The 15259-nt window shown below is 37.4% G+C and overlaps 1 long non-coding RNA gene across 2 annotated transcripts; it reads left to right on the plus strand.

The window, feature by feature from the left end:
* Window positions 1–4657: 4657 nt before the first annotated feature.
* On the plus strand, window positions 4658–12604 carry LOC139685745 (uncharacterized). Of its 2 annotated transcripts, none has more exons than XR_011700219.1 (4): window positions 4658–4701; window positions 6532–6680; window positions 7884–8074; window positions 9271–12604. It is a non-coding gene; the product is annotated as an uncharacterized lncRNA (long non-coding RNA). The 2 variants fall into 2 exon arrangements; XR_011700220.1 differs by having other exon boundaries at window positions 4668–4765.
* The last annotated feature ends 2655 nt before the right edge of the window (window positions 12605–15259 follow it).

Consider the following 15259-nt stretch of genomic DNA (forward strand, 5'->3'; position numbering starts at 1 on the left):
CAGCTACTAAATAAATATTTTGTGATTCCTAACAAAACACAAAATCCAACCTAACTGATTTTACGAATTCCCCGTTGACTTTCATTCCTACCTTCAGTTCTTCCCATGCCTCTTTAATCATTTCCTCCTCATATACGTTGAACAACAACGGTGATAATGGGCAACCCTGCCTTACACCATTTCCTAACACTGCCCATCCAGACTCCCTGTTACCCACTCGCACCTGAGCTGTCTGAGACATGTACAGGTTGCGGATTAGCCTCCTTTCCCTCCAATCTATTCCTACTTTCTTCAATATGCTCATTAGTTTTTCCCAATTTACTACATCAAATGCTTTTTCGAAATCTGCGAAACAGGCAAATACGTCCTAATTGTATTCTATATTCCTCTCGATTAGTAGTCTCATCACTGCAATGGCATCGCAAGTACCTCTCCCCTTAAGTAATCATTTGCCCTACTCTCTATCCTTTTGTTTATGATCCTGAGAACAACTTAAGCCGCGTGTGATATCAAAGTTATTGTCCTGTAGTCCTCACACGATGCAGCCTTTACCTTTTTCGGAATAGGAACTAAAACTGATCTCACAAAGTCTTCCGGCCAGATTCCTTCCTCATAGATACTACGAATCAGCCCATATAGCATCTTCCTCCCACATTTTCCTAAACATGTCAGTAGTTCAGCAAGAATGTTATCCACCCCCACGGCCTTATTTAGTTTCATCTCTCTTAATGCCCTTTCTATCTCATCGTCGAGTATGCCTGGACCTAAGCTATAGTCCTCAAAGTCATTTTCCTTTTCTATGTCTAACTTTGTTGGTCTAAGTTCTTTACTATATAGTTCTTCTATATATTCCTTCCATTTCTCCTGGATCTTTCCTGCGTCAACTATTATCTTACCCGCCTTATCTCTAACTGTTAGCATAGATCTTCCTTTCTTATTTCCCGGTAATGATTTAACTTTGCTGTACAGCGCAACCTTCCTCTGCAAACTTTCCATATTCTCACACTGCGTCTTCCACCATGCTTCTTTTGCTCTATTTGTTGCCCACCTCAATTTATCAACTCTTTGTACTTCATCTTGCCTAACTCTGTGTGTACATTCTTCCATTTTCTCCTCTCATCCATCTTTGTAATCATCTCAGCCATGATCCATGGTTTCCTAGTCCTTTTCGCGTTAATGGTTCCAATAGTGTCTTTTGTGGCTTTCGATAACCCTTTCTTGATACTTTCCCATTTTTCTTCAATAGTAATTAGCTCTTTACCATCCTTCATGGTTTCTTCTACAGCCAGTTGGTACTCCTTCCTTTTCAATCCATTTAATGCTTCTACATTCCATTTTCTAACCCGCCGACCCTGCCTTATCTTTTTGAAACGGACGCTATATTTCATAACAACTAAATTGTGGTCAGATTCCGCATCCGCTCCCAGGAAGCTGTGCGAATTTATCACACTGTTCCTAAACCTGTGTCTAACCAGGATATAATCTAGCTGATACCTTTCTGAGTTACCTGGCATTTTCCATGTATACCTGCGTCTTTTGTGGTGTCTAAACCAAGTGTTGGTGATGACTAACCCGTGTCTCCTGCAGAACTCCACTGCTTTCTCCCGCGGTCATTCCTCGTGCCCAAACCGTAGTCGCCCACCTCATCACCATCTCTTCCTTCGCCTACCGTCGTATTCCAATCCCCCATCACTATCAAATGTTTCCCTGCAGGAACACACGCGATTATGTCCTCCAACTGGTCGTATATCCTATCAACCTCTTCTTCCTTATGGTTGCTCGGTGGCATGTACACCTAAATAATAACCAAGTTCGTCGGTTCTGCCTTTATCTCTACTAGTAATAATGTATCCGTTACCTGCTCTATGTTGACTACGCTTCTTCCTATCTCTTCATTTAATACTATGGCCACCCCTCGTTGGCTCTTGTCCCCACCGCTGTATATTATTCTATACTGATCACTCCAGTAATCCCTGCTATTCTTCCATCTCACCTCGCACAGACCTAAAATATCTATACTTCCCCTTTTCATCTCTCGCTTAATATTCTCCAATATCCCTGGACTTATCTATGTCCTAACAGTCCACGTTCCTATTCTAACTAATTTGGTCTTCTTCTCCTGCGTCTTCTGACCTGCTGCTGCCGGTTTTCCCTTGCAAGGGTTTCGTGGAGTGACGACCTCGGAAGCCTTGCCTCCCCTGCTCCTGGGCACGACAGACAGCCAATTGGGCCGAGCCCTGTAGTTGCCAGGACTCATATTCTTTGTAGTATCCATCATTTAAATCTTGGGAGTGATAATTGAGGTGGTTTCCCGTTGCCTTCCTCAATAGTGTTTTTAACATGGCACCATCACTTACTGGCCGCCCCACTGGGGTCAGATGCCATTGCAGCCACCTCACTGAGGAATAGACGCTGTGTGGACTACCATTTGTCTGGCTCTTAACCTTTGGCCTATCTGGCATGGGTGACCCTACCAGGAGCAATTATTATTACTCCCGCCAGCACAGCTCTAGGGTTCATCGGAACGCGCAAGTCCTTCCACCACGTCAAGGTTGTAGTCCGGGGAGGGATATATGTATATATATATATATATTTTTTTTTTCACATATATATATATCATATATATATATATATAAATATATATATATCACATATATATATATATAAATATATATATATCACATATATGTGGGTTGCGGTAGTCCAGTGGGTAGAGCGTTGGACTGCTGACCAGAGGGTCCTGGGTTCCATTCCCAGGCAAGGCACTCTGCGCACCTGCAGCTCCACTCAAGCTAAAGTGATTTTTCGGGTACCAGGTCTTCCTGGGAGACCATAACTGGCACAGGGAAAGGAACTGGCCCCCCTACCCTGATGTGTGAATTTTCACACGCCGTATAGGGCTTAGCACTGGGTGATCACTACCATCACATACTAAACCGACCTTTGGGTTGATTACTGTATTTATGGTTTATATACGAGGGTCATCCGGAAAGTAGTACCCGTTCGTGCCGCATGAAGTGCTGACGACGCGAGTAGCCGCTGGACGAGGTCAGATAGCTTCAGTGGCTTGTCTGCCTTCTCTGAGCCAAGTTGCGTGACGCTAGCATTGCCTGTGTTGTTTCTGTGATTGTTTACAATGTTTAAAAAAATTGAGAACGCCGCCAGTTGTGAAGTGAGGGCAGTGATTAAATTCCTCAATGCAAGAAACGTTCGCCCATGTGATATTCATCGCCAATTAAAGGAGGTGTATGGAGACAATGTAATGGACGAGTCGTCTGTTCGGCGGTGGTGTCGCAACTTCAACATGGGGAGGGGGAACACACACGACGATGAGCGTTCGGGGAGACCGTCTGTCATTACAGACCAACTGGTGAGCTCAGTTGACGAATTCGTGAGGAACGATCGGCGCGTCACAATTGATGACATCTGTGAGCATTTTCCCAATGTTTCTCGAACAATTGTTCATGAAATTGTTAAACACCATCTGCATTATGCAAAAATTTGTGCAAGATGGGTCCCTCGCGTATCTCAATGAGCTGGCGGCGAAGGACTATGCAGCAGGAATACAGAAACTTGTCACACGTTATGACAAATGCCTTAATTTGCTTGGAGATTATGTTGAGAAGTAGTTTAAAGTATCCTCTTTCAAATAAAATTTTTTATGTTTGTTAATATTTACTTTTGTGTCTTTATTTCACGAACGGGTACTACTTTCCGGATGACCCTCGTATATTTATATATATATATTTATTTATTTATATTTATATATATATAAATTAATATATATATATATTAACTAAGCTTCCCTCAAAAACGCATAACCTTTTTTTTGCTTACATCGTTTGTCATCTCATACTTATCACACAGACTTCACAATGTGTTCAGCAATTCTTGCAGCCCTTGGCTGACTGGCAAAGTAATGCTTGATTATCTGCAAAACTAACTAGTTTTATGAGCTGTCCACCAACTATGATTCCTATATCCAGTCCTTCTCGTGTCCATTTAACTAATTTTTTGATATATAAAAAGAAACCACAGCTGATTATAGACACCTGCAATAACACTGCCCATGTCAACTCTCCATCAACCATTCACACCTAAGCTATCTGAGGCGTGTACATATGAGCGGCCCTCAGCTATAATCTATGGCATGAGAAGTAATTTTTTGTCAGTTAAACTTTAATTGTACCATATTAACACCTTAATTAATCTGGTGCCCTCAATAGCATGTGGAGCAGCTGATGCAATATGTGCAGAAAGAAAGAAATAATCGGAATGAGAGATTGGCGAAATCCGGTGGTATTACGAACACAGTAGAGAAATAGAGAGGTATATCTCTGTCTCTCTGCTTACCTTCGTTGAATATTGTCCTGAAATTATATCTGATTTATGGGTACATAACTGCTAAATATTTTAGTCAGAAGTGATAATAAAACACATAATTGGTAATTTCATTCACATTTAAATGATACCTAAAATTTATCAATTGTGATACTTCCTGTTAGAAAAGCAAAACTAAATTAAAACAAAATAGTGGATGATGAATGTCTCTTTAATGAATTTAAATATCCGCCAACGAGAAGAACGTTATGATTGGGCCTTCGGTATCGATAATCGCAGCTGATTGGCGAATTAACGAAGGGAGAACACTGCGACGCGCACCGTAACGCGGATTGAAGATGGCTGGCAGAGGATTATTATGTGAGTTTCCCAATGTTTTCACTAATGTATATTGAAGAGAAGGACGTGCGAGCTCGTTTTCGTGGTTCGTTTATTTGTAAATTTTATTCCTTGATCAATTTATATTGTGCTAAAATCTCGGTTGTAATTTCATGATATCACTATAAAGTAGAGCGGGAGACGCGTGAGCAGATTTGTGCTATTTCTTATTCCATAAAGCTTGATCTTTAATGAATTGATAATTTTTAGGAATTTTGGTGAATGTACATAATTATATCAATTAACTTATTAGTAGGAAAGGCTTTTGGACGATAATCAAGAAAAACATATTTAGACAAAGCCATTCAGTACCTTCGTTTGTAGTATAAGGAGAAATCGTCATTATACTCCTGCAATCAATATAAACTGCTATACTGAAGGGTAAAGTTAAATGTTTTCATGATTTTAAGCGTATTCGGCTAATGGAAAATGCGAAGTAGCGTCGATTATTTAATCATAACTCGATTGTGAAGGGGGTTAGCGGGAATTGAACATTAAATTGGCATTTATTTGAAAATTATGGGAGCATACCTTATGTAAACGAAGTTTTACTGTGGTGGAAATAGAATAGGTAAATAGCAGAAATTGATTTTTTGTAATTGCGTCTTGCGACGTTTTCGGCTGTCGGATATGCTTGCCGAATTACTGCTTTGATGCCGAAGTAGTATTTTTTAGGCATAGATGAGGAGAGGTGGGTTAATGTAAACATGTTAAATAAAGCTGATGTAATTGTCATTGTTACTGGTGCGATCAGGGGGCGCTTGAAAGAAAAACTGCTAGAGAAGTAAAAGTCAATGGATTTAATTTTGGAATCAGCTAAAATAGTAGCTACAAGGAGCTGCCTTGCCTTGTGGAGTTGTTTGAGAATAAGCAGGAAGATGTAAAAGTCCAATTGACATTTTATGGAACCCGCCCCGATTTAACGCCGGTTTGACGAGGTGAAACTATCTTCCCTAATGTTTACGTAGTAGAGTTTTCCCGATCACTTAACATAGTGACAGGGTCATGTGGGTGTCTTTAAACTTTGTAAAGCCTTCTTCAGCCATGTAAACCCCCCTCCCATTTTACGGAGTCATAGGTTGCAGAACCTCCTTCTCCTTGATCATTAATGAAACCGGCAGGCACCTTTCTCTGAAGCTCGATAAAGGCGCAGTTGGGATTGATGATGACATATTTTACGACGCTTTATTATGTATGTGTGTATAATATATATATGAAAAAATAGTGACTTTGTGTACATTATTTTGTTTTGATCAATATGTAAAAGCATTCAATTTGCTCCTAATATTTGTGAAAAAAATGTGACTTTAAACTTGTAAATTTTAGATACTTGTATTTTTTAACTTTTTTACGACTAATACATTTTTGAGAATTGGGTTTTTTTAAAACCTCCTTGTTTTATCTTATTTTGATGCATGGAATTCCATGCTAGAGCATTGAAGGTTCTTAAGTTTATTATTAAAATGTAATTTTTGGTGTTCTTTAATTTTAATTTGTATGATCAACCATCTTATGGAATGATTTTCTGTTCCATTTCTAGGGTTTTTTTTCTTTCCATGATGATGAATTTTTAATTATTTAATAAATTATAAATATAAACGATTTATTAAAGTTTCAATGGAAAACACCTTTCATTTCTTATTCCCACAATAATTGCTTGCAGGAATTTTGCTGGAAATGACAGTTATGATAACATTTATACATGTAATTTGGTGTTCACGGAAGATCAAATTTTTACCATATTCAGCATTTTGATACATGCATTGGTTCATTCTTCTTAGTCATATTCTAAAAACTCAACTTTAATTTCAGGTAAGTGAAGCATGGCTGTTAGAGCATATGCAGTTTTTGCATTGTTTTATTCACTCATGGACGTGGGAATTCCAGTACTATTCATTCATTTTTAAATGAAGAGCATCGGCTTCACTGTTTTGAAGAAATAAGAAGAGATTATGCTATTGGTAATACTACCTCCATGTTATTGATCATATGAGGTAGATTATTCCTGAGGCTTTTCTTTCATGTGATTTCATTTGTGGATTCTATGGTAACACAGATTAGGAATTTACACAGGAACTTGAACTCTTGGCTGCATTGGATTAAAAATTCTGGACATTTTTCCTAATGGCATGCATTAAGGGGAGTTAGAAGACTTAAGATAAACTTTTTAAATGAGTAAATATTTGTTCCTGTGGTATTTTTGCCTTTTTTAAATATTCATCATGAATGGAGTATGCAGGCATATGCATCATGCTCTCTAGATAGGTTAGGGATTGGAATATTAAATATTTCATTCATTGGCAACCAAGGATCTTCATAAAGTTTTGTTGAACTATGATTTTGCATATCTGCTTAGAACCAAAAATATCAGTGCGAAATATTGATAGTTCTTCTTCCTGAAATAGGCTAGTCACCTGTTTTTAACTGGAAATTAGTCCTGATCATGGTGGTGGATTGTCAGCTCTCTCAGCATATTTTTGCTGGTCTTTCTCTCAGTCACTTATGATGGGGGGTCGCAATGCGAGTGAATGCACACATATGTGTTGTGCTTAATGTGGGAAGAGCATACTTTTAGTTCTTAGGTATTTTATGAGCATGCAAGTAGACCAGCATGTCTCCCCTGTCTTCTTTCACGGCATATTTTGTATCATTTTAATCTTTTAAGTCCCTCATTATCATAATACTTTTCCATTTATTGCCTTTTACTTAGGTAGAATATTATCCTTAAATTCACACACTTGTCCTTCAGGTTTGCTACCATAGGGAACTCAAATTCATTTTAAATTGTGTTGTTATGGCATTTAAGTAGTGTGGTTAATATTTTGTTGTCTATGTGTTGGACATGTCTTACACTTTGGTCATTATGTTCACCTAGTAATAATGAATATGAGGAAGCTCCTTTGTCATTAGTCTTTCCTGAGTATACGATTAATATTCCCTGATTATTCTTTCAAACATGATTAAGAAATCATGGTATTTATGTCTTTTAGTTAAATTGAAAGTATATGTTGATTAAAACAAATACCTTAAGAGAGAGATTAAGGCATGAATGAAATATTTACAAATTAAAAAATAAATTTTCTGACAAACCCATGTCACAAATAACCACGTACACTACTCCTGTCATTCTGGTATTCTGAAATGTCCTTTCATTTACCTTGCAGTTTTCAAATTTTGAATCAACTTCAGGTGTACTGTGCCACTTCATGCCCATGTGAAGGATGACACCTCAAAATTCTCTTCCCCTTGATATCCTGATCCCTCCTTGAGGTGCTGTGTGGAGAGCACTTTGAGTGAGTACGCCAACTATTGGATAGGACTTAAACTGCGGACCCCTTGGCGCCTTTTATTAAGAGTAAGTAGGCTAATGCGGATGCCAAGTTTTTCTCCAATCTTCTTCCTTTCCCATTCATCCCTTTAGTGCAAATGAATTCAGCTGTTGGTTGTCTCCCCTAAATCCACTACCACTCTGTGCTCCTCTATCTTCCCTATTTCAAATCATCTACTGCAACCCTTGCTCATCCTGGTCAATTTAAACAAGTAGCATTTGTCCTTGTAACTTTTCAAGATGATGCATTTACATGAAAATAAGTCAGGTTCTTTCTGTCAAAGAGTGTAAGATATTACCAAGTGTTTTGTAAAATTAAGATTTGTGAAAATTAAGATTTGTGAAATCAAAATATTACTATACATGGTGGGAAAAATGAAATGTACTTTGTAAATACCTGTGTGTCAATGGCATTCAATTGGAAATAATATATTTGAGCAGCTATCGTAAAATTAGGTAAATCAGTGAAATTTACCATGGAAGCTTTAAAACCTGAGCTGCATTGTATATATTTCACGTAAAGGTAAGAAACTTAGTTTTCATGCCCTGAATCTGTGAATTTCATGCACTTAAGGGTTTGATCTGTAATTCTACCCACACCTGCCTGAGACAAGTAAATGGGTTGATTACTCTGGCATATTTTTGCAGTCACAAATGGTCTTAATTGTTGGAATCATGTTACATATTACATTTTTTGGTGTTAAATGTCAATGAAAGATTTGTATATCACCATGACACTTGATTCATAGTTTTATTTATAAGCTCAGCCAATTCATAGAAGTAGGCTTTTAAGAATCGGCTGACTAGCCAAGAATTGGGCATAGCTTATTTAGAATAGACAACTTGAGTATTGACCTAATACATTACCTGCGGCCAGTAATCACCCCAAACATTAAAGGCTCACCCTTCACGATGTAAAATTGACACGAGAAGTTAAGGGGAACTGTTCTTTTTTGAGTCCTCTGCATTGCCACAAGAAGATCTGTTAGATACATGATAAAACTATACGGCTTGGCTAAAGTTGAGTGTGTCTAGAGTCAAGTGGATTTGAACCAGGAACCTCTGCTCAGTGGACATTTTATAAAATTCCAAAAGAAATATTAACTACGGAGAAATTTTGCTGTGGATGCAGAGTAATAATATTGCAAACTTAACATTTTGCTTAATTAATTAAAATTCATACTTTGTTTAACGTGTTATTTGTTTTATTTGTTTGACTTCAGATTCATGTTGCTGATTGCCAAGTCCTCCAAGGGAAAGCCTTTTACCAAACATCGTTATAAGAAATTGAAGCAACAAGAAGAATGAAATAATGATTGATAGGTCCAGAGTTAAGTGACCAATTCTTTCCTTCCCCAACTGGCAAATCAGTATTCCTCCACAGGTGGACTTTTGGATTGGTTTCATTTTCCATGATTTAGCTTGATTGTGTATGATTTTTGGGATCAGGATGCTGAGATGGCTAATGTACTGGCTTCCTACCCAGACGGCCTGGGTTCGACTCCTAGTGATGGCCCAATTTTCTAAGGTATCTCGATCCCTACTTTAGGTGTTATGTGGAGGGCACTTAAAGGGAGTGCGCTGCCCATCGAATGGGACATTATATTGAGGACTCCTTGATGTCTTTCTTCAAGAGTAGGCTAATGCTGCTGCTGGGTTTCTCTCCACCCTTCCTCCATTCCATTAATATCTTACCCCTACCAATTCACTCACCCATACCTAATGGAGCTAATGACATTTGTGCTCGCCCACTTCCCCTGAGAAAAACTACTACTTGTTCGAAGGACACACATCAGTCTAGGGGGACAGACCATTCCTGTACCAGGTCTGCCTGTGATTTCTGGGAAAGATCTCATGCCCCATAAAATTCACCCAGGTTGGATGGAGCTGAAGGGGTCATAAATCACCATAATAGAAGTGGAACTATTCACTCAAAAAATATGAGAGGCTTCAAATCTTCATCTTAGTTACATCAGATGGCAGAGTCAGGAATAGAGGCATACCTCGCTCAGAGGCTATTAACTTAATGTCAATTTTTTTATTATTAATTCAAATGAACTACATTATTTGATTAATGACTATGGTTTTGAAAATCATCGCTATTTTTGTCTACAAAATGAATCGGCCATAAATTCAATGCTTCACATTATGCTGAAAAAGATTTAACTGAAATTATGGTGCCCTACATTTAAAGTTCCTTGCAGGTAAAATTCCTGCACCAGAAAAAATATTAGCCTTATCAATGCTAGTGTGTAATGTTAAACCCCAGAAGTTTTGAAATTTGAGGGAATACAAAAATCTAGGAAAGGATGTTGGCCCCTTCCTGTCCCTCCCTTCTAGCATCCATCATTCATCCAATAAAATGTGAACTACTTTCAAAAAAAGCATCTATATAATATCTGTATAGCCATTTAATGTCTATTAATCGATTAATATTTGGTGTTCTCAAAGATTCCCGAAGTTCTAATTTTTAGCAATTTATAATAGACTTTAGCAGTTGCAGTAGTTTAGAAATAAGTGATCTCGTAGGAAAATATGGATTGAAGATGTTAATATAAGGAAGATTGATTGGTGAAGAAAATGGCATCATATTGACAAAGAATTACGGTGGGAATAATTAACAAAAAGTTAAAATATCTGAGAATAGAATCATTGGGCCGAACACTTCTTAGAAAGTAAGCAAAAAATGTGACATTATTCTCAACGTATTGCATGTGTTACATAATGAAGGGTTAGAATGAAAGCTAGATTATTTGATTAGATTTACATTATGGGCATCTGTAGATGCAAAAGCAGGTCTGTACAACGAACTAATACTTTCCCATTTCTCTCAATTACTCTGAGCCCATTTGACTCAGAACCTCTTGACAAACCCCCTTCCACTTCCATCAACTCTTCTCTTCATCTCTCCTTGAATGTCACTGCCATTGAGTCCCACAGCTAACCCACATGCTTACCACCCACTACTTTCCCATGTTATATGGTGCCACTCCAAACCCTAATGTACATGTTTACTTTCCCGCCATGAAGCCAAAATGACATTTTGTTTGAAATTAAAGAGTGCCTCTGTACCTGATTATGCTGTGGAATGATTTAAACCAAATGGCATAATTTAGCATAAGAATATGTAGTTCATTATGGTAGTATGGTCCTGCATAGAATGGTTGATACCTTTATCTCTAAGACATTGGAACCACCACAGTCTCCCAGAAACTAAATAATCATCTTCCACGTATATATAAATTCTAAGTTTAGAGTAGAAGTTACTTTTTTCAGCTATCTTTACTTTGATATAGGCCATTAATGGAGACCACAATTTCTTAGAAGCAAATTATCTATCTAGTAAATAACCCTTTTTGTTCCAAGTAGAACTTTGGTTTTTTACAGATATCTATCTTTCATTTAGGCATTACATTATGAGCATCTGTAATTAGAGACCATCTGTTAATTAAATATTTAAAAAAATATGCAAAAATATTAATTTTAGAAAAATGATATACCATATTTTTCTGCTGTGAAATTTAACAGTCCATCCAAAACGTCCTTGACTTGTCCTAAGGTTCTATGAAATGGTTTCACAATCCTATAAAAGTACAGCTTCTTTAAAATTGGAATACTTAGATGGTTCATTTGTGTACGATGTAAAATATTCTTTGGAAACCATTTTGTTATTTTTCCTTAACATGTACATGTTTACTTTCCCACCATGAAGCCAAAATGAAGATGTAATTGAAGATTGTAATTGCTTCTGATCCTTTGGCTTTGCATTTAATAATATGATTCCTTCTACCTCCATTGTTGTACCCCTTAGTCCTTTTCTCAACCGGAACCAGTTGTACAATTTTGTCCTGCCTTTCTATGGAATGCACAATAAACTCAACCTATATTTTAAATTGCGTTGAAACCAGGTGTTATAATTTGGCTCTCTAGAAAACATTGTTTACATGGATCCTCAGGTTGATGCAGGAATTCATGCAACCCAAAAGTTTAATAATCTGAGGTTAGAAGCTTTAGTCCAAGCACTTACAAGAAGAAAGCCATAAAATTAACTTTTTTCCGAAGTATTATGTGTAATTTTGAAGGATTGGAATGAATGATGGACATACTTGAACATATGAACATTTTAAGAGCATCATTAGATGCATAAGCAGGTCAATACAACGAACAAATATCTCCTTTCCCCTCCCCATTAATCTCAGCCTAAATGACCCAAACACACCCTCCCTTGACTTCCTGATGTATGAATGATTCAAATTGTGTCAAGTGAAAATGTGACAATTGTAAGATGTTACTCAATGACTCAAGTCTTCAACTGCAAAAATTATTACATTTAAAATTTGATCTAACTGCTCTTCCTCCTCTATGCATTATTTTTTTATTATGAAGGGTCATTTTTTCAAATGGTTTGGTCTTGCATGTGTTGATCTAGTGTTAAATGTATTTTTGTGTTTCATATTGACTAATTGTTGAGATGATATTTGATGGTATGGTTTCCTCTTTTGCTCATGTTCCGAGAATGTACTCCAAATAAATTGAAAGTGCCATTGGTTTATCAAATATTTATTCATTTGACTTGTTGCTGCCTAGACTTACCTGAGGCTCCTCACAGCTGGCTGCATGATTGTAGTATTTTGTGAGGTCATCTTCTTCACCCACTCTATTTTATAAAAACATTAACATTGTAATCAACCTTAATGTCTGTTGATGGTATCAGTCAGGAAGCCCTATGGCATATGAAATGTACATATCAGGGAAAGGAGGCAAGTTCCTTTCCCTGGGCTAGCTATGGTTTCCCAAGAGGATGTGGTTCTCAAAAAATCACACAGCTTGGGTGGAGCTGAGTGCACCCAGATTGGCATGCCTAGGAATCAAACCAGGCCCTTGGTCAGCAATCCAATACTCTAACCCTAACCTTCTATATAGTATATATATACATGTGTATATGAATGTATTTATACACACATATACAGGGTTCGGCAACTTAACTTCCTTCTTTCAAATGAAAAATGCTTTCAAAAATGAAGTTATGACGCCTCACTTAGTATATAAATAAATGCATATACATCGGGGTCACCATAGTCCAGGGGTCGAGCATTGTACTGCTGACTGTAGGGCCCAGGTTCGATTGCTGGGCAAATCTCTGGGCACCCTCAGCTCAACCCAAGCTTTAAAATTTTTCACGTTCCAGGTCTTCCAGGGAAAGGAACTGGCCATCAGGGTTAGTCCTGGGTGAACTCTGCCATCACCTTCCAAACCAACCTTAGGGTTGATTTACTGTGTTTATGGTATATATATATATATTTTATATATGTAAATATATGTGGGTTGCGGTAGTCCAGTGGGTAGTGTGTTGGACTACTGACCGGAGGGTCCCGGGTTCGATTCCCGGGCAAGGCACTCTGGGGACCTGCAGCTCCACCCAAGCTATGTGATTTTTCGGGTACCAGGTCTTCCTGGGAAACCATAACCGGCACAGGGAAAGGAACTAGCTCCCCTACCCTGATGTGTGAATTTCACACGCCGTATAGGGCTTAGTACTGGGTGATCTCTACCATCACCTACTAAACCGACCTTCGGGTTGATTACTGTGTTTATGGTTTTATATATATATAATATATATTATATATATAATATATATATTTTATATATATATATACATACATGCGTGCGTATGTATATATATAACCTAAATGGAGTGAGATTGCAATGGCCAACAAAAACAAAAATAAAGAATAAAACACATGTATTCAAATATTTTTGGTGGCAAAATTTTTGAATATGTGTGTGTGCTGAGAAGGTGGAGATGGAGAAAAGGTATGTGACCACCTTTTCTACATCTCCACATTTTCTCCTTAGTCTTTCTGATTTCAATGTCATCCACAATTCCTTTTCCTTCAACAAAATCTACTTTCAAGTTAAGGGTTATGCCGTGGGGAGTGTGCTCAGCCCTTCCTATGCTAACCTCATCTTGGTCTTGCGGAGAAACATTTGCTTTCAAAACAATCCCTGAAAACTCGATTGATGATATTTCTTTCTCTGGCCATATGGTACTGAATCCCTAGAAATCTTCATCTCCAACCTCAATGTATCATCCTCTGTTTCCTATACCTCTACCATTTCCTCCTCCCAAATCACCTTTGTAGATGTAAACTTACAAGAACCAATACTTGTACCATTATTAGACAAAACATTCCATACCTCCATGCGTATAAAACCAACTAATAAACAACAATGCTTACACTATAACAATAGCCACCCTTATCACAGCAAACACTCCATCCCTTCCTATAGGAGAACATCATGAAGCACAGATATTCGAAAAACACAGATAATCAAAATACATGGAAAATATGGTCATGATTAAAACTGATATGTAAGTAAGTTATTCTTTTCCATTCCATTTAATTGATTCTAGTTTTTAGCAATGGAAAGTACATATTTTCATTTCTCACCCATTTTTTAAGGGAGAAATAATAGACGTACAAGAACAGAACTTTCATATATTGAAGAGTAAAACATATTTTCCTCAGAAAGCTAAACCAATCACATAACCAGGTAAAAATAAAATGACTGTCATACGATGAATATTAAAAGGATTTCTGATACAGATTCATCTGCCTCATATATTACAGATTAAAACAATGCATTGCAGATAGTTAATACTTATTAGCAGCCTTGAAAAACTATGTATTTTCTAGTCTTAAAGAAGAAAATGGAATTATCAGGGCTAATTAATGCAAGGGAAACAATTATGGTAAAGTATGGATACGACAAAAATGTTTAAATTTAAACATTACTGCACTCCACTGCTTACACCTTCTGATTTTATGTAATAAAAATTCTTTTGAGAAAGCACCAAGTTTCTAACTTGTGTTTTTGAAAAGTATATTGAAATTTCAAAGTCTTTAATTATCTTTACAATTGTAATATTATTAAAATTTTGAGGTGCTGGGAAGAGAGTAGCACAGATAACCAAGAGTATACTGTATATTTAAGTGTGTGTGAATGTATAGGAACACATATAAGAGATGAACACAGGAGAGGTGGGGAAGGCAGAATCGAGATCACGAGCGCAAAAATATTTCCTTTGCCGAGACTTGGACCTTCTGACTTGCCAGGCCGATGCTCTACCCACTTGAGCTATCAAGGAAACATAATTTGAAGGTCGGTTTGGCAGGCGATGGTAAAGTTCACCCAGTATTAAGCCCGACG

The sequence above is a fragment of the Hetaerina americana genome, unplaced genomic scaffold (genome assembly GCF_022747635.1).
Source record: "Hetaerina americana unplaced genomic scaffold, ioHetAmer1.1.p SCAF_12, whole genome shotgun sequence".
NCBI lineage: Eukaryota > Metazoa > Arthropoda > Insecta > Odonata > Calopterygidae > Hetaerina > Hetaerina americana.